At 48.9% G+C, this 27,844-nt stretch overlaps 1 protein-coding gene across 1 annotated transcript in view; it reads right to left on the reverse strand.

Annotated features, from left to right (window-relative positions):
- Positions 1 to 25,722, reverse strand: part of LOC132218626 (uncharacterized) — a 51,408-nt gene extending 25,686 nt beyond the window's left edge. Inside the window, exon 1 of the mRNA XM_059670123.1 lies at positions 21,732 to 25,722. The gene's annotated coding sequence lies outside the window, so the exon portion shown is untranslated. The remainder of the gene's footprint in view (positions 1 to 21,731) is intronic.
- Between the last annotated feature and the right edge of the window lie 2,122 nt (positions 25,723 to 27,844).

A 27,844-nucleotide genomic window follows, 5' to 3' on the forward strand; every position in this document is an offset into this window, starting at 1 on the left:
TACTTAAACCTCTCTATGCTGAATGGCCTCATCTATAAAATGAAGATAATCATAGTACCTACATGAAAGGCTTGTTAGAATTAACTATGTTGATACCTGATAATCACTTAGTAAATTGTGTGTAAGTATTTCAGAAATAATATAAAAATCTTTTGGGTTCCGAATAGATACTATTATTTACATGGGATACGAGGCTCAGAAAGGTCAAGCAGCTTACTCGGTGTCACAGAGTTAGTAGGTGCCTGTGCCTGGGTTTGATTCTGGGTCTGTCTGATCCCAAAAGCTTGGCCCTTTGTGCTGTGCTGCCTCCCGTGGGGACCGCGTGTAGATAGGTCCTAGCTTGGTGAATGGTAGATACTATATGTACCCTAGGGTTTAAGGGTCTCTTGGAGACCAGAGGGTTACGGGGGTGGGTCTATTTGTAGGAGGCCCAAGAAACAAGTTCTTCATAGAGGCGAGCAGGAGACGCTCTCTGGGGACTCCAGACCTCTCTGGAAGGGCTCTGAAGGGAGTCAAAGTTCCAGAGTGAAATAGACTTAAAAAAAAAAGAAGTAGGCAGCTCATGTAGCCTGCCTCGGGCATACATAAGGGGGAGGATGTTATAGGTTTACTGTCATCTCCTCTGGGGTAATGTTCTCATTCTTTATGAATCAGGTGGATCTGAGGAGTTCTGCACGGAAGAAGAAGTGTTCATTTCACGTGATGTCAGGAGGAAACATGATCACGGGGGTGGCTTAACACTCACCCTATTCCTTGAGGAAGAATTAAGAAAGCTTAGCTACTTTGACGCATGTATAGATTACGCAAGAACCTTCCAGTCCTTCTCAGTTTGACTGAAGTACATTTCTGAGGTTCAAAACTAAATAGTTAAATGCCACACTATGACGTTTTGATGTAAGCAGTGGGATTTTGCTGGTGCCTAGAGTTGGATGTTAATGACCCTCTGGAATCTGGTGGCCAGTTCCCTGTGATCTCTGAGAGCAGTACTGTAATTAACATCAGTATACCTCCTTCAGAAAGGAGATTCGTGGGCATTTTCCCATGTGACCTCTCCAACAATTCTGTCGGGGAACTACAGTTACCTCCATTCTAGAAGTGGGAGAAACGGAAGTCCAGAGATTATAAGACCCACGTACCACTGCATACTGGTTAGTGTAGGTCCAGGACATGAGCCCAGGTATTTACCTAAACACTGGAGATACTTTCATGCTGTTCCATTGCTTCTGACCAAAAAGTAACCAATGTCTGATAGGAAAGGTTGATCGCCTTAGTCCTTTTGGGCTGCTATAACACAATACCCTAGACTGGATGGCTTATAAACATGATTTCTCACAGTTCTTAGAGACTTGGAAATCCAAGATCAAGGTGCAGGCAGATTCGGTGTCTGGGGAAGACCTGTTTCTCAGATCAGAGACTGCCATTTTTTTTGCTGTGTCCTCAACTGGCAGTGGGGGCAAGGGAGCTCTCAGCGGCCTCTTTCATGAGGGCACTAATCCCCTTCATGAGGGCTCCACCCTCACGGCCTAACCATCTCCCAAAGGCCCCACCGCCAAATACCATCACATTGGGTGTTAGGACTTAACACCATTCAGTCTACCGTATGGATGTTTATAAAAACAGATATAGCACATGACAGAAAATATGAGTCTACAAGTAAATGCCCAAAAGATAATTAACTCATTAATTTTTTTTGAAAAACAGCAACTCTAGATCCTTAGGGGATAATATTCAGGTCATCGTTTCCTACCAGCCTGTTAATTTTTTCCCCCAGGCAGGCAGGCAGCTTCTCAAAGTTGTTCAATGGAATGGTTTGATAGGTCAAGAACAGATTTTCCAGTTTTGGGGGGGCCACTCTGAAACTACCAAGGTGTATCACCTGACAAGTCTCAGGACAGTCAAAAACAGGAGGAGAAGCCTGCGGATTTACCCAGTCCATTAAGGTGACATTGCAGGAAGGAGGTAATAGGAATCTTTCCTATGAAATGATAGCTCGTGAAATTTATGTAAAAATAGTGAATATAAATGGTTATGAGAAGGACAGCCTATTAGCACAAAGGTTCCCTTTTCACCTAATCGCCAATTAATGTCACTTGGAGGGAAGCCAGCACAGTCTCTCCTAAGCTTCCTTTGTCACTGCACATCTCTCTCTGAGAGGGACATGCAGTGACTTTCTGAAGCAGCGACGGTCTCCACACGTTCCACACGATGATTTCTCCATCCACACTGGTGGGAGCGAGGAGGTCAAGAAGTGAACAGTCATCCAGAGCTAAGATATATCCCATGGAGCGCTGTCTTTCCTCCCAAGGAGAGTGGGTAACCGCAAAGGTATTCTGGAAAGAACCGTAGAGGAAGACACTAATCCCTGTTCCCAGAGAGGACAGGTCCCCTTGGCTAGTGGACTGCGCGGGCACCGACAGCCCCACACTCCAAATCGGGCTCCCGGGAGCCCTGAGCAGGGCCCTGCTGACCCCCCGCCAGTGGAGAACATGCACTGGGAGGCCCCCCCAGACTGCTTTCCGGGGTTTTCTTCTCTGGGTACTAATGACTGGGTCCACCAGAGACACAACAAGCAGTCTGTTCTCTCACCAGTGATCTTGTGGCTCATTTCTCCCACCTTACCCATTCATTCTTCCCCCTCAACATACCCTTGGAATTACTGTCTTCGTCTCTTTGTGTTTATGCTGATTACATATCGGTCGGTCTTGTCTCCCGTACACCCTCTTTGAAGGGTGGGGATGGGCCTGTGCACTATCCATTATCTGGAGTGTCTACTCACAGGGCCTCATGCCCCCAGGGGGTGCAGTAAATGCCTGTTTACCCACAGCCCCGATGTCTCCTCATGCCCTCTCTGCGCCTCTGCGAGCTCGTCTGACCAAACCTTCCGTCAAGTCCGGTCCAGGCAGTCCAGGTCATGGCCACGTGTAGATAATACATTCCTCCCACAACTGAAGCACAGTGCCCTGGCTGGTTTGGCTCAGTGGATAGAGTGTTGGCCTGCGGACTGAAGGGTCCCAGGTTCGATTCTGGTCAAGGGCACATGCCCAGGTTGCAGGCTCGATCCCCAGGGGGGGACATGCAGGAGGCAGCTGATCAATGATTCTCTCTCATCATTGATGATGTTTCTATCTCTCTCTACCTCTCCCTTCCTCTCTGAAATCAATTTTAAAAATTAAAAAAAATATAAGTAAGACGTCGTCTGCGCCTCTGGAGCCTCTCCAGCCCGAGGCATGAACACGGCCGCTTCCAGCCTCGCGGCTAGCACACTCTGGTGAGTCCAATTAGCTGTGAAATGTGTCATCAGCAATTTGTTACCATAATAAAGTACTGAATGGGATGACTTCTTCTTTAAAAATAAATTTGAGTGAATTCAGGGTTATTTTTATAATAACCCTTCATAATTTATGTAGTATGACTTATGAGTGTGAAACTTCGTCGTTTCCACCCTTTTTTGCCTTCTGATGCACATCGCCCCCACCCCCCCTCATGGCTGTGTATACGTGAGGCGGTTGCTTCCTTCCGGCTGGCCGCCTGCCTTTGCACTTGAACTGCAACTCTTTCCCGAGTCTCCAGCCTGCCCTCCTCCCCCATCAGATTTTGCAGTTGTCAGGCATCCCCAGTGCATGAGCCAGTTCCTTCAAATCAATCAGCCTCTCTCTCTCTCTCTCTCTCTCTCTCTTTCTGTGTGTGTGTGTGTGCGCGCGCATCCTATTGGTTCTGTTTCTCTGCAGAACCCTGTCTGATATCTCGCTGCAGTCTTTTTTGTTGTTGTTGTTAATCCTCACCCAAGGATATTTTTTCCATTGATTTTTAGAGAGAGTGGAAGGGAGGGAGGGAGGGAGAAAGGAAGAGGAAGCGAGAGAGAGAGAGAGAGAGAGAGAGAGAGAGAGAGAGAGAGAGAGAGGAACATCGATGTGAGAGAGACACATTGATTGGTTGCCTCCCACACACACTCTGACAGGGACTGGGGATCGGGGGTCAAACCTGCAACCCTTCGGTGCTCAGGCCGGCGCTCTAACCACTGAGCACACCCAGGGCTCACTCCACTCTTAAGAGCACTATTCTAGGTCACATAGCTGCTCAGAGGCCGAGACAATTCTTCAATCCAAGTCTGCCTGACTTCGAACCCCATATTCTGCTCATCAAATCACACACCTTGGGGCTCAGGTGGGGGAGCGCTTTGGAAAAACTGAACCTTGAGTCACGGACTTACTGTTGGTGTGAAGATTCTAAGGGAACCTAGTAGGGGACTGAATGGAGAGTCAAGTAGCTGGGCTCCCTGCCTCTCTGGGCTGCGCTGTGCACCACCCAGCCGGCCTGCGGCCTGCAAGACGAGGCGGAGAAAACACAGCGTCCGGCTCCTGCCAGCTCAGGTTGGCTGGAAGCAGGGTGACCCGGTCCTTCTGAGCCGTTCCGTCTCAGTGGGAGGAGTGGCGATGTTTCTTTCCACCCCAGGTGCCTGGATGCTCAGCTGGGGAGTCCATTATCACATCCACAGCCATCCAAGGAGATGCTCTGCTTTTCCATTCCTCCTCAGTCTTTCCTGGCAGCCGTTCCCCCTTTCTTCCCGCCCCTGTCTGTCTGAATGTGGGGCTGAGAAAGCATGGGAGGGAGGGAGGGAGGGAGGGAGGGAATCCGGGGTCCATGAACAGAGGACAAGGACGGACAGCACAGCTCTCCCTGCTACCCTTCCCCATTTAGGACCAAGAAGCAGGAGGCGTGAGAGAAGGAAGTCATTTCCTCACGACTCCTTTCTGCGTGTCGGCAGGGCAGCCTGCGTTGCAGGGTGCAAGAGCAGAGCAGGTGTTCCCAATGGCCTGGGCCAGAGAGGGAGCCCGTGTCACAGGCTGGGGCTCCCATTTCATCGGGGGGCCAGCCGCTGAGCAGCCCCCCGCTGAGGAATGTGGGGTGCCAGCTGGAGGGTGGGAGCATCCAAACCCTCCCCCCGAACTAACTGGCTTTGTGCTCTTTTAGACACATTGGGGGGGGGGGGAACCATTGTTTTTAATGGTTTTAGTTCAAAGGAATCTATGATGTAACTATAAATAAATGAGGACGGTCTTTAACATATTCAGAATACCAAACGTTACATATGTGTGGGAATGAGTGCTAAGCACATGAAACCCGGCCAATGTGGTCATCTTGACCACACGCCGATTTTAAGTCTCCGCTGTGTCTCTTCGGTAGCCGGTTGCTTGTCTCCAGAAGCCACGTGTAAAAGCCCAGACATGCATCACAGAGGAAGCAAATGAAGATTAATCGTATCTAGCATGTCGTGACTGTAAGTGGGCTAGATATCCTCATTTTAAAAATAATTACCAAGCGAAAGCCCAATGATAAACTGAGTCTAGAGCAGCCGTGGGCAAACTACGGCCCGCGGGCTGGATTCGGCCCGTTTGAAATGAATAAAACTAAAAAAAAAAAAGACCGTACCCTTTTATGTAATGATGTTTACTTTGAATTTATATTAGTTCACACAAACACTCCATCCATGCTTTTGTTCCGGCCCTCCGGTCCAGTTTAAGAACCCATTGTGGCCCTCGAGTCAAAAAGTTTGCCCACCCCTGGTCTAGAGACATAGTTAAAACAAAGTGACGAGTCCTGGCCAGTGTGGTTCAGGGGATTGGAGCATCGTCCCACACACCACAAGGTAAAAGGTTCAATTCCTGGTCAGGGCACATACCTAGGCTGTGGTTTTGATACCCTGTCAGGGCCTGTATGTTGGAGCACGTAGGGGAGGCAGCTGATCAATGTGTCTCTGTCACATTGATGTATGTTTCTCTCTCTCTCTCTCTCTCAACATATCCTCGGGTGAGGATTTTAAAAAGAAAAGAAAAGAAATAGCCCAGCTGGTGTGGGTCAGTGGTTGGACATCAACCTATTAACCAGGAGATCACGGTTGGATTCCTGGTCAGGGCACATGCCCAGGTTGCCGCCTTGATCCCCAGTGTGGGGTGTGCAGGAGGCAACTGATCAATGATTCTCTCTCATCATTGATGTTTCTATCTCTCTCTCCCTCTCCTTTCCTCTCTGAAGTCAATAAAAATATATTTAAAACAATAAAATTCTGTTCTTATAAAAGGCACTACAATTAAAAAAAGAAAGAAATACAACAAAGTAACTCATGGCAGGTGAACATAAGGAATGGGAAAATGTAATTAATTAAAAAGAAGTATGACCTCTCATCTTAGTGTCAAAGTTAAAGCCAAGGCCAAGAGCATCAGATGAAACAGTTGCCCAGAGAACCACCTTTAAGGGCTCACAAATATGTCCCATAGACCTTGGGGCCTGGAAGATCATTTTTCTTTTTGTTCTCATTTTTGTATCCAGTACTTTAATGAGGGGGGGGGTCGGGGTAGAACTATTGCAAGACTTAAAAACAGGTCGCTTCAAATTTTTAAAACTCCATATTTCCATATTTCCAGGTTCTCTTGTAAAATCAGAAAAGGGCCTGAAGTTTTCTGTAGCATCGATCATCTAAGCGGTTCCCATTGGCCAAATCCAGCCCTTCCCCCGGAGGAATCCACACCCACGAAATCTATGCCAAGACACATAACAATCAAACCCCAGAAAAGCAAAGACAGAGGGGAAATCTTGAAAGTGACACCTTAACTGCAATTTCTCACTGGAGGCCACAGAGGCCAAAGGCTCTCCATCCAGTGGAAATTCCATTCGGGAATGAAAGGGAAAGCATTCCAGAGGAAGGAGAAGTGAGGGAACTTGTCACCAGCCCACCTTCCCTAAAGACATGGATTTTAAAAAATCCAAAAATAGGTAAAAATACACAAAACCGGGTTCTTTGGAAAGACTGAGAAAATGGACAAATCTCTATCAAGACTGACAGAGGGGAAAAAAAAGTGATTTAAATTTAAATCACCAATTAGCTATAACAGAAATTAAACCGGGCATCACTGCAGATGGCAGACATCAAAGGGATGATAAGAGAATATCACAAACAACTTTACACGCATAAACTGGACAACTTACGTGAAACGGACCAGTTGCTCAAGAGGCGCAAGCCACCATGAAATCTAAAATATATCATTTGAATAGCCCTGTGACTATTAAGGAAATTTAATTTATACTTTTAAAACTCTGCAGAGGGAAATGCTTGATTCTAGATGATTTTGCTGGCGATGAGTACCAAATGCCTAAAGAAGAATGAAAACCAATTCTATGCAACCGCTTCCTGAAAAATATAAGAGGAAACACTTTCAGATCTTAAAAAAAAAAAAAGGCTGAGATGATTCATCAGTTTTCATTTTATGAAACCACGAAACTAAAACTTGATTAAGACATCACAAGAGAGGAAAATTATAGGCCCGTCTCACTTGCAAACAGATGTAAAAAGTTTAAAGAACAGATTAGCAGGTCCAGGCCAGTGATGCGGAAGAATAACACGTCTTGTGCATTTGCATCCAGGGCTGCAGATCTGTGGTAACATTTGGTCATCGCGGCTCAGAATTCACCGTGGTAACGGAATAAAGAGTAAAAACATATGGTCCTCTGAACTGGTGCAGCGTGAACATTTGGTAAAATTCAATGCCTACTTCATGAGAACCCCTTACAAACTGGGAAACAGGAGAAACTAACCGGAGACAGGTTACCTATAAAGAACCTACATGAAGATCCTATTTAACGGTGAATGAAAGTCCCTCCCCCGCAGATCAGGAACGAGACAAATCTCCTTACAATTACCACTTCTACCCGATACTCCACTCACGGTCAGCGCGATAAAGCACTTAAAAGACACCTAAAGAGGCCATAGCTGGTTTGGCTCAGTGGATAGAGCTCCAACTGAAAGGTCCAGGGTTCGATTCCAGTCAAGGGCATGTACCTGGGTTGCAGGCTCCATCCCCAGTAAAGGGCGTGCAGGAGACAACTGATCAATGATTCTCTCTCATCACTGATGTTTCTCTCTCTCTTTCCTTCTCCCTTCCCCTCTACAATCAATAAAAATATATTTTTTAAAAGTAAAAATAAAAAAGATTAGGGGCCCAGCTAGAAATGTGCTGAGAGGTGGAGAGCGGGAAGTTGAGGCTGAATACCCTACCCTCTGCCCCTTTCAGCATGAAAGTAATTCATGTCCAGAGACTAAATGTGAGTTTTCAACACTCAAGAAGCAATTGCATCAGAAGACATAATTGTGTGCCTAAGAGCTTCTTTTTTCCTCCTTTTCCGGAATAGACTCTTGGAGACGTTGGTTGCGCCTGGATTTCTGTGTCTCTGTTCCTATCGCACTCACTCCTGCCCTGGATAATACTTTCTCCGTAGGAATCACAATGGAAGAACGGGCCCTGGGGCTTCCAGGGTCTGCTGTGTGAGGTCTCAGAAGATAAAGCCCCTTATGCGTTTTGCAGAACAGGGAGGTCTACGGCACATCACCTGCATCCGGGCATTTCTGGACCCAGCGAGGACGGTCTTTCCTTCTCCTTCGCCTCACGCTTCCTGAGTGAGTCCACTGCTTAGGCCAGGAGCGGCCACTGTAACAGGAGAGCAGGCTAGAGACCAAACCTACCCCTTGCCATATTATCTGCATGTCACATCCGCGCGGCCCTAAAGCCCTAGGACGGTGCAGTCCCAGTGTTTAACCTGGTCCAAGACTCACACTGTGGGGTCTTGGTGTAGAGTGGCTCTTTAGGAGCCTGAGCAGACGGACACAGTACAGGGGACCAGAGGAGGAGGACAGACTGCCAGACACGTAGAAATGGGGGGTTCCCCTGCTCCTGCTCCGAGGGAGACCCAGGGAGATATGACGCCTTCAGCATCATGGCCTCCAGGCATGTGTGGGAGGGAATGTCCTAACCTTCATCACCTAAGGAAGGAGAAAGGCCGTCATTCCCACGGGGTTCTGGGCTGTGATTGTGTTGAAGCATCCCACCCCTGTCGGCCAGTGTTACTATTATGCAGGTCGCCACGCTCATCTACGACCCTGTGCTCCCGCACTCAAGTTCCTTTCGCCGAAGATCCTAACTCACTTCTACGAGGCTATGGAATCACAACCCCCTGAACATGAAATATACAGCAGTGGGTGGAGTGAGTCATTGCAATGACAGTCCTTTTAATTTGACGGCCAAGATGTACGGGCGGGATGGGGATAATGGTTTCGGAAACAGCCAGATGCTGATGTTATCTCTGCAGGAAGGAAGACAGTGGCCCGTCTCCGGCAGTGGTAGGAGGTGTGAGTCAAGAATGGGTTTTTAATTTCTTGTCTTGGTCCATATCACTTAATGAATATTTATCGAGGTCTAGGTATATTATGACTAGGTTCGGGAGAATATTAACATAAACAAAACAAGAGCCCTCCCCTCAAGAAACACTCAATGTAGCTAGGAAGACAGACATGTAAACAAATAGTTAAAATGTCCTGTGAGGCCCTGGCTGGCTTGGCTAAGTGGATAGAGCGTCGGCCTTCGGACTGAGGGGTCCCAGGTTCAATTCCGGCCAAGGGCATATGCCTGGGTTGCAGGCTCCATCCCCGGTGGGGGGTGTGCGGGAGGCAGCCGATCAATGATTCTCTCTCATCATTGATGTTTCTATCTCTCTCTCCTTCTCCCTTCCTCTCTGAAATCAATAAAGAAATATATTTTTTAAAAAAATGTCCTGTGAGAGGGTGTATGAGAGAAACGCAGGTGGGAACTGTGAATTCTGCTTGAGATCAGGGGAGTCTTCATTGTTTCTCTGAACGTGGAGATGTTTGAACTGAGTCTTGTAAGCTGAGTGGAGGGAAGAGGACGTGCAAAGGAATGGTTAGAAAGAACAAGATGTGTCGCCCTGGCCAGGTGGCTTAATTGGTTAAGCATTGTCCTGTACACCAAAAGGTTTCGGGTTCGATCCCTGGTTGGAGTGCGTATAGGAGGCAAATGATCAATGTTTCTCTCTCTGTGTCTCTCTAAAAATCAATAAAAAACATAACCTCAGGTGAAGATTTTAAAAAAAAAGAAAGACCAACATGTGTTTAGGGAACTCCAGTAAGTAGCTAAGGCCAGGCAAGAAGAATGTTTGAGAGAGAGAGTGAGAAAGAGGAGAGATGTTGCATGTGGTTCAGGGTGGCAGGAGTGAGACAGGGGGACAGATATGGAAGCTGGGAGGGTATGCATGGGTGAGTGGTATATGATGAGAATATTAATGAAGCCGGGAAATACAAAAGGAGAAGCAGGACTAGTGTGGGCCGAGGTGCAAGACAGGGAATCCATAGGTTGGACCCTGGAGGGAGATAAAATCCCTTCTCCGTAGAGACGGTGGCCTTCTTATCCAGGCTAAGGGCCGATTCTCGGACTCCTTTGTTCCACCTGCATTAGTTCTAGTCTGTTCCATTCAGAAATGACATCTTCCTATTTCTGGCTTTACCTGCCTCTATGACAGATACTCCCTGAGTTCTGATTGTTTTAATACTTAACTCTGCAAGGGAAGAAACACTTCTCTCAGCAGGTGGACAGTCAATCAACCCTATTAGAAGTCCGGGTGTTGAGAAGCGCATGGCCTCACTGCTCCATCCACCACCTAATGTCATAGATCGAAAGCGTCACTTTTCCAGAATAGTATGAAAACACACACAACGAGGCTTTAGAATCATCCATCCATCCATCCATCCATCCATCCATCCATCCATCCATCCATCCATTTCAACAAATAGTTATTGGGTACCTACAAGAACTCTTTCTGTAGGGGTTAAGAAGTACAAATTGGCAGTTACAAAATAGTCATGGGGATGTGAGTACAGCATGGGGAATATGGTCAAATAATACTGTAATAACTACGTATGGTGCCAGGTGGGCACTAGACTTCTCAGGTGGATCGCTCCATGAGTTATATCAATGCCTAACCATGATGCTATACACCAGAAACGAATGTAATACTGAATGCCAACTGTAACTGAAAAAATTTTGAATTAAAAAATATATAAATTAAAAACACACGAAACAAAGTGAGGCCGTCAACAAGGAGAGAGCTAATGGTACACCTGGCATCAAGGATATTTCATGGTATTTCATGACTATAATTAATAACTGCAATAATGAAAGTGAAATATGACCTTCATCAAGCCTGCTCCATGTACATTAATTCTTCTCTACAGCCCAGGGAGGTGAAGGTTAGGGCTGTTGAGTAACTTCTCCGTGTTACCCTCCCCGTGGGTGGCCCATCCAGACCTGGAGCCCAGGCCTGCGAATTTAAATGCTGCATTTGTAAGTGTTTTTAATGACCAAGTTTGTTAACTGCGGAGTCTCTTTCAACAGTGCATTTCTGTTTTCTGAGAGAAGGCAGATGCCTTCCTGGGACTCTTGCTTGTCTTCCATCATCAACTTAGTTTCCCATGCAATAACACACGCAAGGAGACTTAACTCTGAACCTAGCAAGCGGTGGGCAGCAAATGAACGGAGTGGAGAGGGCTTGGCATGAGTGGGGGGCGTATGTGAACGTAACATGATGAGCTGACTCTGTTTTGGTGGAATCAGCAGGACGCTGAGGGTCTTGACTGCCAGGAGGGAACTGTCTATACCTCGAATAAGAAAGCAAGGCCACACCATGAGTGGCCTAAGTCAACTAAGGAGGAATCGAAGGTTCTGAGCTTTTCTTTTTCTTAAAATCAGCATAATTCTTCATCAAAAAAATTTTATTTTAAATACAGTTGACACTCAAGATTATTTTGTTTGAGTGTTGGGGGTACAGTACAGTGGTGAGACGCTCATACACTTCATGATGGTCCTCTGCAGCTCTGAGCTTTTCTATTCTGCTTCTGTTTAGACCTCCTGTCCCTCCTCCGTTCCAGCAGAGAAGGTCCCAGCCTGAGAGGTGAGACCAGGACCCACCGTGAAACCACTCAGACCACATATTTGCTTTCAGAGTTGGTTGACGACGTCAGCCCAGGCTTCAGGAACAGTTGGTTGCGAAAGAAGAAGACTCACCCAGCCAACACCTGAAGGCACTGAGATCCCACTCATCCAGCCAGCCCCGGCACCCTTCTGTTATAAATGCAATCTAGGACATGTTGAAATTATGTTTTCTTTTTTCCTCTTCAGGGTTTTTAAAATGTGACTTTACCCAGATACAGATTTTAAAGGAATGAAGATGAGCCCAAAATTTACCATGTTGCTTAACCCCACCAAACTTCTGTGTTTTCCCGGTTTTAGTTGGGGATAATAATTGCACCCTCTTAAAAAATTTTTGAGGATTTGATGAGAAAATCTACACATGCACTTAGGATAGGGCCTGGAACACAGCAAAAACTTGGCCAACGATGAACTATTATGGAGGTCTCTTTTTAAAAATCTTCATCATCAATTAGTCGTGATTCTTTGACCTGTATCCTTCACCCTCTTTAAAACATCCTATTGGCTTGATTTCATTTTCAGACCTTTTTCTCTCTCTTTAAGGGCATTTGAGTGTAAAACATGGTTAGAAACAACTAGGATTTCCTCTGTACAAGTACCACGTTCTAATAGACTGACCGAGCTGCCCTGGTGTTAGGAGGGTGAGTCAGGATGGCGAGCAACGAGCCTGGGAGTCCTGGCATGAGGTCTGTCCCCAGGTGACTGCCCCTGGGATTCTCCAGGAGATTCTAAGGCCCCACGCCCTAAAGGAGGGAGGTGCGGTGTTTGCTCCGCTAAGGAAGGGCAGCCAGAAGAAGACACCCTACGCTGTCTCGCTGCGGGAGGAGCACCAGGCAAGCTCTACGGATAGCAGGCCCAGCGAAAGCAAAACCCATGTGCTGCATCCGCGGCAATTGCTGGAGAACCTGCCCTGGAGCTTCATGGCTGGCAGCCGAGCCCACGAATGTCTGTGCAAGGTCCTTGGAGAATGGCTGCTGGGAGATCCATGGCGTGGGGACTCCACAGCTCCCCAGGGAAGCTCAGGGATTTGCAGTACTGGAAGCATGTGAGCCCTGGGAGAGCAGATAACAGTAACACAAGGCTGAGTGGGTGCACACCATGGGCTAGAGGAGGGGAGCGCTCCCCCTGGCCTTTTAGAGGAATTTCAGGTAGATGTCAAGCTCCTCCTTGTATCACTCCTTTTGTAGTTTTTCTCTTTTGGCCAAGTTTTCCAACGTCTGTGATTCCTGCAAATGTTTGAAGGCTGGCGGAGAATGGAATGACCTGGTTCTCTGGAATGTGCTGGATTGGGAAAGGGCTCCACGTAGAGACTGGAGATGTAGAGAGATAGCTCGGAACGCGGCTGTGCTTTTTTATGTCCTGGGATGGGGAAGAAGAAGATGAATAGCAAATGCTACTTTTTATTGAGAGCTTACGATCTGTGAGGTGGTGCACCACGTGCTTTGAATGCAGGATCTCATTTAATCCTCACGACAAGTTAGAGACAGGGGCTATGATTATTTCTATTTCCTGGACGTGGAAACCAAAACTTGAAGAGGTTACATCACTTGCTCATGGGCACACAGCTGGTTCACAGAACTGAGTCCTCAACAAGACCCTCTGATGCTGGAGGCTGTACTCTGAACCACCAGGCTAAAAAAGTTGTGACTTTTAACGTGACTTAGAGAAATATTGGAGCAGGCACTTTTCTTCAAGAGCAGCACCTACATCTTTGATGAATGTCCTTGACTCTGCCTCATCTTCCGTTAGGACAGGGCTGGCATCTCATTGAATTTAGTGCCCCTGCCCCTGGGAGTTTGTCCAGCTGATAACCAATCAATGTTTGTCAGGTGACCTGACTGATGAGTTGTGTGTGACAGATTCTGAAAGCTAGTCTTACTGATGGTCCCAAAGCCCATGAAGAAGCCAGAGAGAGGCCGAGCCAGTTTGGTTCAGAAGATAGAGCACCAGCCCTTGGACTGAAGAGTCCCAGGTTCAGTTCTGGTCAAGGGCATGTACCTCGGTTGCAGGCTTGATCCCCAGCCCTGGTCTAGGTGCGTGTGGGGGGAGAAGGGGCAACCAGTCAATGTGTCTCTCTCACATCGATGTTTCTCTCTCTCTCTCTGTCTCTCCCCCTCCTTTCCACTCTCTCTAAAAAAATCAATGGAAAAATGTCCTCAGGTGAGGATTAACAAAAAAAGAAGCCAGAGAGAATCACCCATCATGGCACCATCACCATTGCCCAGCAATTGTATTCCTTACTAGAGGCCCAGTGCATGGATTTGTGCACTGGTGGGATCCCTTGGCCTGGCCTGTGGGAATCAGGTGGAAACTGGCTCTCCAACATCCCCCGAGGGGTCCCGGATTGCAAGAGGGTAGTTCTCAGGTGATGCACCCCAGAATCGGGCTCCCTCCTCTCTGGTTCCAGGTGTGCCACCCGAGAACCACAGCTGCCAAGTCACTGCAGCTTGGCAGCTCCTACGTAGAGCGTCTTCCCCCTGGTGGTCAGTGCACGTCATAGCCACCAGTCAGTCAGCTGGCCGGTCAGTCAGCGGGTCGGCCAGTCGCTCAAGCTTTTGTCTATAACAGTGGTTCCCAACCTATGGGTCGTCAACCTGTGGGTCGTGACCCCTTCGGGGGTCGAACGACCCTTTCACAGGGGTCGCCTAAGACCATCGGAAAACACATATATAATTACATATTGTTTTTGTGATTAATCACTATGCTTTAATTATGTTCAATTTGTAACAATGAAAATACATCCTGCATATCAGATGTTTACATTACGATTCATAACAGCAGCAAAATTACAGTTATGAAGTAGCAACGAAAATAATTTTATGGTTGGGGGTCACCACAACATGAGGAACTGTATTAAAGGCTCGCGGTATTAGGAAGGTTGAGAACCACTGATCTATATAGATAAGTCAATACGTTTTTCTGAGACAACTCAGGGAACTTCTAGAGTTTTAAATCTAACACACGCAGTAACATTCAACCACTTATTGCCATCACATAGGGTCATTGCTACAAGGTCATTGGCCCCCAAAAGACTTCAAACTAAGTATGTACCCCCTCCTAACTCCTATGATTATGAAACACTACCAGGGGTGGTATAGAAACTTCAGTTCTGGTGCAAAGCTGCCCCACTCTTTGAGGCCAATAGCCTCCGGGTTATGGCTTTGGTTTAGAGAGGGATGAAGAACTGAGCAGTTTTTAGGAATCAAGCTGCCTTTCAATTTGTCTTTCAAGAGACTGAAGGTGAAAAAAAAAGGGGGACTGAAGGTGGCTGAAGGTCACCCAAGGGACTGGGAATGGGAGGGTCCCCTGATGCCAGGGATGGAACAGCTGGAGAGGTCCCAGGGCGGCCCTGGGCGGAGGTGCCTGTGTGCTTTGGGAGGGATGGGACGGCCCCCCCAGAGGCAGGCGAGGGTACTACTTACTCTACTCTCTGTGCCGCCATCTCAGGCTTGGGAAACTGCCAGGAGACTTGGCTTTTGTCAACCATTAGAATGCCCTGGAGACCACAAAAAACCAACGAACTCTAACACTAACTCTGCAAACTCCCAAATGGCTCAGCACAGCAGGAGGCGGGGGTTACTGCCTACACACCCAACCCTATGCCGCGAAGAGATGAGAATTTTATTCAGCACTGCCAAATGGTATTCCGGGGATACTGTTCCAGTGACGTTCATGGGGACCCTCTCTGGGAAAAGGTCATGTATATTCAAGTAAGTTCGAAAAATATGAGGTTTGTTTTCTACAGGATTCCTCTGGGCTTCTCATCTGCTATCCCGAATTGTGTATCTCCAAGAAGAAGACTGTGTGTATATTTTAAAAGTCAGGTTCTAGCCTGGCTGGCGTGGCTCAGTGGCTGAGCATTGACCTATGAACCAGGAGGTCACAGTTCAATTCCTGGTCAGGGCACATGCCTGGGTTGCAGGCTCGATCCCCAGTGGGGGGTCATGCAGGAGGTAGCTGACCAATAATTCTCTCTCATTGATGTTTCTTTCTCTCTCTCCTTCTCTCCTTCCTCCCTCTCTCCCCCCCCCCTTCCTCTCTGAAATCAATAAAAATATATTTTTTTTAAAAAAGTCAGGTTCTAATGTAAAAGATAGGTGATGCTTCCACTTACTTTTGGGTTAGACCAGGAGCACAACATCAGTGACACACTGCTTAAAACTGCAGGAACACAGGCATGGATTTGTGTACATATGCAAATGTGCATCTTTAAAAAAAAAAAAAAAAAGTACCAGGAAAGGATGAGTGATGGTGGGGGCAGTGGGCTGGGGAGGGAGAAATTTAGGAAAGTCAGCACCCCCGATGGCAGGTCTCGGCCCATGATTCTGATTCTGAACCCCTGGGTGACCTTCCCAGGGTCAGTCACTCCACATAGCTGGTTCTGCTTCCCATAGCCAACGTAGAAATTTAAAAAGTAAAGGCATCTCGAATTTTCTTACAAAATATTACAAGGCTTCAACAAGCCCACGCCGACAAATGTTTTGAGCTTGTGGTCAAGGACACGGCCTAATGACAGGGTAGGGTCTTGACCACCAGCAGGATTAACGGAGGGGTTTGCCGAGCAGGCACAGAGTCTGTGCCGCCAGCACTGTGGGTAGCTGACATCCTGGGGTCAGGGTGAGTCATGCCCTGTGTGCATAAACACCCAGGCATGCTGTGCCCTTGGGCCATAGTGGCTCACATCCCTGGAGACTTGAAAAGAAAAGAAAACCTAGGTCCTAGAACAATGAGCCGGTGACCTCTTTTCTGTTGCAGACAGAAAACAAGACAAATTGGCAATGCAATCCTCCTTTTCTATTAACCCCGGGGTGTCCTATTCATGTGGGGGGTGGAGGGGAGTAATGAGATTGCCCAAGTGGCTATTGGCTCAGATCATGCTAGCGCCTACCAAAGAGACAGAACTTCCAAGAAAGGACACAAGGAAAAAGTGATCTTTGTGACGGCAAGCTTGTGAACTTTGTCCAAATGTTATGCTTCCCCTTTGGCATTGCTGAGTCACTGGGTTGTCTTGAAATCTGAGTTTCAAAGCCTGTGAGGTGAGGCCTGCAGCAAGGAAGCCTCTTTTGAGCAGTGCAGGGGCGCCACCTGGAGTTCTGTGTGAGTACTGCAGCCCTCACTTGGCTGATTCGCAGTTCTGAGGTGGCCTGAACGGGGCTGGTTCCCTTTTGCAACAACAAAACCTCCCAGCCAGCCCAGCAAATCAAAAAACAGTTATTTCAGTAGTTCCTACGGTACAATATCAATTAGGGTTCTCCAGAGAAACAGAACCAACAGGGTATATATGCACACCATTAAGAGATTTATTTTAAGGTATTGCCTCACGTGGTTGTAGGGTCTGACAAGTTCAAAATCTATAGGCTGCACATTCTGGCAGAAGTTGGTGCTACCATCTTGAGGCCAAATTTCTCCACCTCCAGGAAACCTCAGCGTTTGTCTGTAAGGCCTTGAACTGATTGGATGAGACACACCATCCAGTCACCTGACTGTGCCCCATCAAATTCCTATGTTGAAGTCCAAACCCCCTACATCACAACATTGACTGTATCTATACTAATAAAAGGGTAATATGCTAATTAGACCAGACGTCTTCCAGACATCCTTCCAGACAAAGCCACAGTGGTGGGGGCCGAGGCGGTTAGGGATGATCAGGCTGGCAGGGGACCGAGTTAGGGGCGAGCAGGCCAGCAGGGTACGGCAGTTAGGGGCAACCAGGCCAGCAGGGGAGGGCAGTAAGGGGCAATCAGGAAGGCAGGCAGAGTGGTTAGGGGGAATCAGGCAGGCAGGAAGGTGAGCAGTTAGGAGCCAGCGATCCCAGATTGGAGAGGGTGCACTGGGCCTCTAGTTTGGAGATAAGACCTTTCAAAAGGTGATTAAGTTAAAATGAGGTCGTTAAGGTGGGTCTTCATTTAATATGACTGGTGCCCTTCTAAAAATAGGGGCACACAGAGAGAACAGATGGTGCGAAGAGACCTGCAGGTCAAGGAAACAGGCCTCAGGATAAACTCACCCACCTGTACCTTGATCTTGGGTTTCTAGCCTTCAGAATTGTGAGCAAATAAATTTATGTGAAGCTGTTCCAGGGTTCCAGGGCAGGAGGCATAGGGAAACTGAGACAGGAAAGTTAAAACAAGGCCAAACAGTGTGGGCAACTTGCAGCCAGCTTGTAACCAGCAAGCCATTTTCTTCCCCAGCCAAGGACAGGAGAACAAGTGGTTAAAACCCTCCCTAAGGAGAGGATGCAGAAAGGGAGGGGGAAGGAGGAAAGGGGGAAAGGGCAGCTTTACTGCCTAAGCAGAGAAGCCAGCAGCAGTCTCAAGGCTTGGCAAGCTAGCGTTGCCAGGTGCTCCTCATGAATTCTGGGAGGGCCACAACAAAGTAAAAGGGGCCGTGAGAATGAGCCTGCACCAAAACATTCAGCAGAGGAATCTTGAGACCTAGCGGCAGGAGGGTATATAACGCCTTAGGCCTCCCCCCAACCTGCTCTTCAGATCAGCGGAGAGCCGTCTGTGCTTCGTAAGCCAGACGTGTAGGTGTGCTTGCTTTGCTTTTTCAATAAAGGTGCATGCTTCCATTGCTTTAATAAATTGGCTTTTCACACCACAGGCAAGGTCTCTCGTATAAATTCATTTATATGAGAAGACAAGGGACGAGGTTGGGAACAGCCCTCTCCCACTGACTGGGGTGGGGGGCCTGTCGGGGACACCTGTCTGAGGTTGGCAAGAGGTGCCTACCACAGCCTCCCAGCCAGTGGTACTGCGCCATGGCAGCCCAGCAAACCAATAAGCCAGGTATTTCAGTGTCTCTTCCACCTTAACCGTTTACTTTCACGTGTGTAGAACTGTTGCATAGTCGACGAGAATTTCAATGATTTGAGGTTTAAAATTCTCTTAGGTTGCCAAGAGGATGCCATTTAATGTAATTTACTAGGTTTGAGTTCGCCTGTGTAGCAGACAAAGGCGCATTCTCATGCAAGCCACCGCCTTCCCGGCTTTTTGCACTCCCAGGAGTAACAAATATATTGAAATTATTATAATACACCCCCACACGCAGGTGTAATGGAAATGAAAGTGTCCTGAAACAATGCTTTCTTGTGCGGAGGGCTGGCCGGGGCAGCCATGGGAAAGCGTGTGCTTCTGGTGACCAGGCCTGTAATTTGAGCAGACGGCACCGTGTCAACAGTACTTGGTTCAGGTCGGTATGGCTCCCGGGGCTTCCCTTTTGCGTCAGTTACTAAGACACGTCCATCTCAGACAGTTCAAGTTGCTCTAACAGAATACCGCCGACGGGTGGCTTATGAACAACTGGAATGTATTTCACACAGTGCTAGAGGATTCCACACACCTTTGCCCTCAAATCCCTTTACCAGTCCTATTTCTGACTTTCCTCTCTTTGTCAGATTTTGTTTAAAATTTTCCTTGGCGTCCTCTCTCCTTTTATACTTGAGCAATAAATGTGTGCAGAAGCGATTCTAATCAGCAAGCTTGTCACTGGCTGTATAAACCTCAAAGTAACAGAAGAAGGAATAATCCATTAAAAAGTGCTGTGCTTGTCACCGATCACTGAGATGGATACGCCCTGTAGAGGGCAGTATTTCTCGTTGCCTAGAAGTTTATAATATTTCAAAGACACAAAAATAAAGCCGCGTAGCCACACCCCAGGAGGGCAGAAATGAAGAAAGCCTTCTGGGCTCAGTAATGGGTCACAGACGTCCACCGGAAAGGAGACATCACTGATGATACGCTTGATTATTGTATGGATGGAAAGGGGGCCACATGCTGACCTGACAAGCTCAGGGAGGCCTGCATGGCGGTCTTGCAAACTCAAGGACCTAAAGTAGCCACAAGGATGGTCTGAAATTAAAACTTTTAACTAAAAGCAGTTATGGTGGGTAGTCACATCCTAGGCCGGTATCTTCCCTGACAAAGGTCAATCTTTACTTTAACTGAGCCTATCGCATATCATGGAAATGTCAGGGTATATTAGCATAACCAATGGACACAGACACTGGAGTGGGGGGGGCTTGCCCTCAGGGGTGGGAGTGGCAGGGGGGTTAATGGGGAGGGGAGACGTATGTAATACTTTAAACAATAATAATAAAAAAAGAAATGTCAGGGTAACTTGTAACTTCCCTTTTCCCTTTTTCTGGACCCCTCAGGGCACAACCAAAAGCCCTGGGCACCAGGATGGAGACCACAAATTCCTTCATTGTTATTGTTATCATATTAATTGCTGACTGCTAACTACCCTGTACCCACCTCAGTAAAAGAAGCATGTGTCTATCATTTTACTTTTTATCCAATCCCAGAGGTCCCCCCCCCTTTGCTTTCTCCCGCCTCCCTAATCCATCACCAATGGATTTCACGTAACCCACTTACGTCTCCTCCTTTGATTGTAATGTATAAAACAAGGTGAAACACTGCCATACTCGGGCAGCGGTCGCCAACCTTTCGGACCTCACAGACCACCAGCTCTGCTCTGGAGCATTATCCCGATCCATTGCGATTCTGCTTCCCAGCAATTGTCGACATGCCTGGGTTGTGAGCTCGATCCCCAGTAGGGGGCGGCCGATCAATGATTCTCTCTCATCATTGATGTTTCTCTCTCTCTCTCCCTCTCCCTTCCTCTCTGAAATCGATAAAAATATTTTTTTTAAGAATTTATGGTCCACACCTCTCCCTGCTCCTCCTCCCCAAACCAGGAAACACAATGTCCCATGACAGCGACCCAGAAATAAAAAGTAGTTACGTTTCAGTACAAGAAACATACAAAGAGGTTCCTTATGAATTTAACATTTTTAGAGCGGCATCAGAAAAGAGGGCGTAATGGTTTCCTTTTTTGCTGTGTGTGAGTGTTAAGACCTCTCCAGGCCTTCACAAGCCCCCCAGTCCACGCATTCTCATTTTACAGAGGAGATATAGCATCTGCTCGTTTTTGGAAGAGTGATACATAGAGCAGGAATTCCACGAGGGACAGTGCGCTAAGTGGGGACAAATCTGTCTCTTGCTTCAGCTGTGTTTGGACGGAACAGAGCCAGGGAGGCCCCTTCTTCCAGCCTCCGGCCACTCTCCTGTCTTCTCCAGTCACCACCTTCAGAACCACCTCCGGGACCAGCCAACACACTGTTGATGTTTATTTCTACCTTAACTCCTTATTGCCAGACAACCATGAGCTCCAAATGCGTCAGAAGCATTCCACCCCCGCGGTGGAGGCTGCGGTCAACCGCCTGGCCGGCCTGCCTCTGGGCCTCCCACACCTACCTCTCGGCTTCTATTTCGACCTGGACGATGGAAGTGGCTCTGGAGGGCGTGGGCCACTTTTCCCGCAAGTTGGCAGAGAAGAAGCGCCAGGGCGCTGAGCGTCTTAAAGTTGCAAACCCAGCGCAGGGGCCGCGTTCTCTTCCAGGACGTGCTGAAGCCTCCCAAGATGAGGGGGCAAAACTCAGGGCCATGGAGGCCGCCCTGGCCTTGGAGAGGAACCTGACCCAGGCCCTCTTGGAGCTGCAGGCCCTGGGTTCTACACGTGCAGATCTTCAGCTCCGTGGCTTCCTGCGGAACCACTTCCGGGGTGAGGAGGTGAAACGCATCAAGAAGATGGGCGCCACCTGACTCACCTTGCAGGCTGCCGGCCCCCAGGCTGGGCTGGGCGCGTATCTCTTCCAAAGGCTCCCCCTCAAGCACGACTAGGAGCCTGTGGAGCCCAGAGGCTTTGAGGGGCCCCTCTGCCTCCCCCTGGTGTCTGGCTTTTACTGGAGCCTCTCCACGAAGAAACTACTAGCCGTTCTTTTAACCACCCTGAAGCCCTCCCCCATGCATTGGACCAAATGAAACAATAAAGCTTTTTGCAGACAAAAATAATAATAAAATTCCACGAGGTTTAGTGGAGACAGAATATTCCAATACTCACGGTGGAAGCCAGCTGCTCGGGTAACACTTGGCTGGTTCTCTACCGCGTGGTTTATGGGGAAGGTGATCTTGTTGTTGCTGTTGTCATAACTACAAGCTGCGCTGCCGTTTCCTGGGGGTCAGGTCATTATTATGGCCAAAGCTTCCCGAGGTGAGGCCGGCAGGTCCTCGGCGACTGAAGGACCTATTGGGGCAGTCTCTCCTCTCTGTTCTCCAGCCGTAGAGCTGTTTTCACGGTCTCGTGGCAACACGCATGGTCCTCGTGTTGAGGCTGGGCTCTCCTGGTGCTGGGAGACCAACAAAAGACTCCCGTACCTGCTGGTTGATGAGCAGTTTCCCGAGACTGTTCCTGGGGCCCTGGCTCCTGGAGTCCAGTTAGACGGTCACTACATGAGCATTCCTCGGCCAGTGAAGTTTTGAAACGCTGATTGAAGCCACATTAATTTGTCACAAAAACGTTCCTTTACTTCAGTCAGATGTCTCAGACCCTTCCGAAGTTCATGTGCCTCGCGAGCCTCCTAGAAGGCAGATATGACCCAGAGCATGTCACTCGCTGTTTTGAGTAAAAACGTCTTTTTTTTTCTTTTTGGCCAAGCATCTGGAGGGGCCGGTGTCCCGAGAAACGTTCGTGGGGGCATGCTGAGTGACTTCAACCTGTGCCTTGGTCAAGCCGTGCTGGTGGCTCTCTATTCCAGAAAAAACCCTGCCAACTGGGGTTTTGAGATAAAATTTGGTGAAGCAGTTAATGGACCCCGTCCAAGGACCCACAAATCAGGGTCGGCCTGGAATGGCTCCTTTGCCTGTGCCCTTGCTCAACCTTCGGTCACAGTACATAGATTGGGGGTTTCAGATCCTGGTTCTCCCTCTTCCTCTCTCTCAACCTCTCTTTACCAGAGTCACAGAAATAGTTCTGAGCGCGTTCAGACACCAATAAACAAACAAATAAATAAATCCCCCAAACAAAAACAAATGCCTTGCCCATCGATGACGGTGGCAGCTCAGCACTTTAGGAAAGGCCCTCATCCCAGTCCCCTTTCCAAAGGGGCTACCCCATTAGAGACGCACGAGCAACCACTCCGTGGTAGAAAGATGTGCTTCCAAATAAACAAGCTCTGAACTTTGGAAACGGTCCCGTCCCGTCGTTGAATCTGAATGCATTTCAAGCTGTCCGCTCCCGGGGGGCCAGGATTAAATTCTGGGGAGCAAGACTGTTTCCTGCCCAGCTTCCCTGGTGGCGGACTGGCGCCTCACTGTAAACAAACAAGGAGCCTGGATCTGCGCGTCGGTTTCCGCCTGTGACCAGGAGATGGCGCGATCGGAAAACGTATGCCCGCATCTCGGTGGGCACACCAGGCCTTTCTGCTTTTCACACGAGGTCAAAGGTCCAGGGCAGGACTAGAAGACCCAGTATTGTCCAAGACCACAATTCAAAACCGGAAGATGCATACAGTTCTAGGGTGTGTTTCTTTGGGAGGAGTTGGGGGGATTGCGAAAAGGTCTTTTCTTTTTCTAGCCACGGCTTCATGGTTCCAGTTCCTTGACCTTTCTCGCTGCCCTGGAGGAAGAGAAACTTCCTGACTCGTACAATTGGACCGTCTGACCTTTCTTGTTCTCACAGGATTTAAGATTGGGAAGGAGTGCTGAGGACACTTGGTCCAGGCTCTCCCAGCGCAGGAATTGATCTCATTAGTAAAGACGCCATCTATTCTGAAAATCTCACTAAGGTCGATAGTTCGTTCATTCACTCAGCTGTCAGTTCCTTCTAGAGCAGTGGTTCTCAGCCTTGGCTGCACATTAGAATCACCTGGGAATCTTTTTAAGATCCTCGTTCCGGAGGATGAGGCCCAGAAATCAGGATCTTAAAAAGATTCCCAGGCGATTCTAATGTGCAGCCAAGGCTGAGAACCACTGTTCTAGACCTACAGGCGCGGTGGTTGGTCTAGGCCAGTGGTTGGCAAACTGCGGCTCGCGAGCCACATGCGGCTCTTTGACCTCTTGAGTATGACTCTTCCACAAAATACCGACTTCTGCACATGGGCCACGAAGTTTCAATTGCACTGTACATGCGCCCCCGCACGTGGTATTTTGTGGAAGAGCCACACTCAAGGGGCCAAAGAGCCGCATGTGGTTCCCGAGCCGCAGTTTGCTGACCACTGGTCTAGGTGGGTTACTGCCCTGACTGCTGCCCTCACACGGCTTACGGAGTCCTTTATTCATTCACAATTCACTCATTACACGGATGTTCAGTTATTTAATTGGCTGGCTTCAATGAATGAAACGGGTCCTGTGCCTCACCTTACTAAACCCTGTAACCAACCCCTGACACAGGTACTGCCACCCTCTGCCATGGCAGGTAAGGAAGCAGACACTCCGAAAGAGTAAGTCCCGTACCCAAGGACACAGCTCATAAGTGGTGGTGGTCGTGGCAGGGACCTGACTCCGAGGCCATGCCCTGAACTGTTCCCTTCCTTCTCGGTCTTCCCGAGGGCGCGTGGACGGCCCGTGGGGATCCCGTCTTCTCACGCTGCCACCTGAGCGCTCTCCTGTGAACCTTGATGGACACATCCGCCTCTCAGGGCACCTGGATGGGTCTTGCGCTTTTCACTCCTCTGTCTCAAAGCTGCTCCTGCCCTGGCCAGTGTGCTCAATGGTTAGAGCGTTGGCCTGCCCACCAAAGAGTCTTGGGTTTGATTCCTGGACAAGGGCATGGTACCTGGGTTGTGGGTTTGCTCCCTGCCCCCCGTCCGGGCACATGGGGGAGGAAACCAGTTGATGTATCTCTCACATCAATGTCTCTCTCTCTCTCTCTCTCTCTCTCTCTCTCTCTCTCTCTCTCCCCACCCCCCACTTTTCCCTCTTTCTGAAAAGCAGTGGAAAAAAATATCCTCAGGTGAGGAATAACCAAAAATAAAAAAATACATAAAAAAACAATAAAAATATTTAAAGCTGCTTCCTCCACATGATAACCCTTCAGTTAGTTGAACGCCAAGAGCACGCCCGGACACTGTTTTATTTTCTTAGGCTGAGACCCAGTTCCCACCTGCGCCCTAAAAGGCATGGCTTGCGACCGCACCGCCTGCGCTCCGCATCTGCCAACGTCCCTCTTTAAACATCGCGCCCAGAAAGCCGGGCGGCTAGAGAACGTGGCGGGGAGCAGGGCTGGCCGTGCTTTCTGTCCGGAGCAGAGCGTGTGGGTTCGGCTCGCTCTCCCTGAAATGAACCCGAACAGTCTTACCCAGCACGAGGCTCGGCGGACCTGGGCTCGCCCCTGGGGACTGGGCTCGGCCCTCAGGGTCAGGGTGCGCCTCTGCCGTCTTGGCTCCGCCCTTGGGGTCTGGGCTCAACTCTTCCGGGGCAGTTGGGCTCTCTGGGGCTTGGGTCATTCGTTGGGGACTAGCTTCACCTCTTCAGGCCTCAACCCCACTCCCTGGAGCGACCCTAGGCTCTTAGGTGCTGGGCTCCGCCCTCTGGACTGGACTTGGCTGTTCTGGGCCAGGGTGAGCTCTTTGGGGCGAGGCTCGGCTTTTGGGGCCCTCGACTGGGCACTTTGGCTTTGGGCTCCACTCTCAGGCAAAATTAAGAGAACTAGGAGGAGAGAAGCAAGAGATGAGAAAGTTGAGAGAACGAGGACTGATTAAGTCCTCTGATCGGACTGAGTTGATTAGATCCTCGACGGAGCACAGGGCCGTCAGCCACGGCCAGCCTGTGGGCAGGCCAGGGGGTGGCCCGGGATGATGTTCTTTGGCAGTTGGGCCTCCTGAGCTACCTCGAGGCTCAGGGAGAAGACCGAGGAGCCCCTCAGTCTCTGACTTCTGTCCCCAGGCAGCAGCTCCCTCTGATCCTTGGGCTCATGTCCAGACTCGGAGCCTTTCCCGGGGCGATTCCTGGGGCTGGAGGGCAGGGAGGGCGGGAGGAACACATATTCACGGGGCCCAGACGAAGTCCACGCTTTGTAGGTGTTATTTCATTTTATCATCCCTGGAAGGATTGTATAGAAGGATTGTATAGAAGGATTGTATAGAAGCGTACTAGGCTCAGAGAGGTCAAGTAACTTACTCAAGGACACACAACCACGGAGAAGCCGGCGATAAGACCACAGTTTGTCTGACCAAAAGCCCATGTGCTGTCCACTGTCCCACACCGCCTCCCAGATCGGGGGGGGGGGGGGGGCTCGGGCATCTGCACCCTCTCCCACCGTGGGGCTGGCTATACTCATTGGACTTCCTTCCATATAACAGTAGTTACAGGCCTGCTGTTAGAGCTTGTAATTCAATGTATTAAGAAGGACACTCATATATTACTATGTCACACATTTTAAAGTATTTCACCCAGCTCTGGCTGGTGTGGCTCAGTGGGTTGAGCACCATCCCATGCACCAGAGGGTCGCTGGTTTGATTCCCATAGGGGTACATGCCCTGTTGTGGGCTCCATCCCCAGTAGGGGGTGTGCAGGAGGCAGCTGATCGATGTTTCTCTCTCACATCAATGTTTCTCTCTCTCTACCTCTCCCTTTCTCTAACATAAAAATTTTTTAAAGGAAAAAAAACCCAAAACACTTCAATCACTATATTTCAGTTTATACTATGTATACGATAGGTTTCCTTTACAACCTTACGTGTTTTATCTTAGGCATTTAAAAACATTACCCCAAGAAGGGGCTCGTAGTCTTCCCCAGACCGCCAAAGGTGCTTGCGGCACAAAAATGGTTCATGACCCCTGGGCTAGAGAAGCGCACGGAAGCATTTATGGATGACATGGCACAATGTCAGACTTTGCTTAAACAGACTTGGCAAAATGAGAACAGCAGACAAAGCAGGAAGGGGGTTCAAAACTATTGAAGCTGGGTGACGGGCCCACAGGAATTCTTTGTTCTACTTTCATGTGTTTGCACATTTCCCAATAAAAAGTTCTTGTAGCTGTTTTCAAACATTTGCATGTGACAATAGTCCTTAAATGTCGATAAACAAGATTATAAACCACACCTGTGCTTCTGTGGCTACCCAGAGCAACCACTATTGAGTCTGCAAACATATACTTTGAGTTTTGTGTTTTTTTGCTTTGTTTGTTTTGGGTGTTGATCTTTTCATGCTGATGAGTGGATCTCTATTCTCAGCTCAATGCCTACCAGTTAGTAGGTAAATAAGGAAATAAACAGATGGTGCCTTTGCTGATCTTGACTTAGAGACCCCACAGAAGGGGCTGGGTCTCAGAGACCCCCCTCCAGTATCGCTGGATTCTTATCTGGGGGTTCACTCGTTCAATTTTCCTCCCCTCTTTTTTAAAAAAAGTATTTTTATTGATTTCAGAGAGGAAGGGAGAGGGAGAGATAGAAACATCAATGATGAGAAAGCATCATTGACGGGTCCCCTCCTGCACGCCTCACACTGGGGATTGAGCCCGCAATCCAGGCATGTGACCGGACCAGGAATTGAACCATGACCTCCTGGTTCATAGGTCAACATTCAACCACTGAGCCACGCTGGCCGGGCCACTCCCCTTTTTAGCAGCAGAGTCATCCACCTCTCAGAAAGCCAGAACCCCAAACAATTGCAGTGATATCCACTCTGTTGAGCCCTGCAACTCAGTATGGGGAAGAGGTGCTGATATGGGTGGGATCAAGTGTCCAGGCTGTGTCCACACTGACTGTGTGAGACCAGGCAGAGCCTCAGCTCTCCCAGCACACACACACACACACACACACACACACACACACACACACACTCACAGGCACACGCGCGCGCGCACACACCCGTGCCCTGGCAGCTTGGGAACCTGGGCCCAACACCCCCATCAGCCTTCTCCAAGACAGGCCCACTGAATTTGCAGGAAGGAGAATTTGGGATGTGGGTGGGGGCTGTCACATAAGCTGGCAGTTACACCAATGTGATGAGTGAAATGACAGCCACGCACGGGGCCTCCTGGAGCAGAGGAGGGGCAACAACTCAGCCTGGCTGGGAGCAGGGAGGCTCGGGGGAGGTGTTCCTGGAGTGGGCTGAGTTGGGTCCCCATGGGTGAGTAGGGCAGGCCATTCCAGGCAGAGGGAACAGCATGGACCAAGATCAGGAGGCAAGAAAGTGTGCAGGATGCTGGCTGAGGGGACAGGGGGAGGAGGGCA

Source organism: Myotis daubentonii, chromosome 16 (genome assembly GCF_963259705.1).
Source record: "Myotis daubentonii chromosome 16, mMyoDau2.1, whole genome shotgun sequence".
NCBI classification, from domain to species: domain Eukaryota; kingdom Metazoa; phylum Chordata; class Mammalia; order Chiroptera; family Vespertilionidae; genus Myotis; species Myotis daubentonii.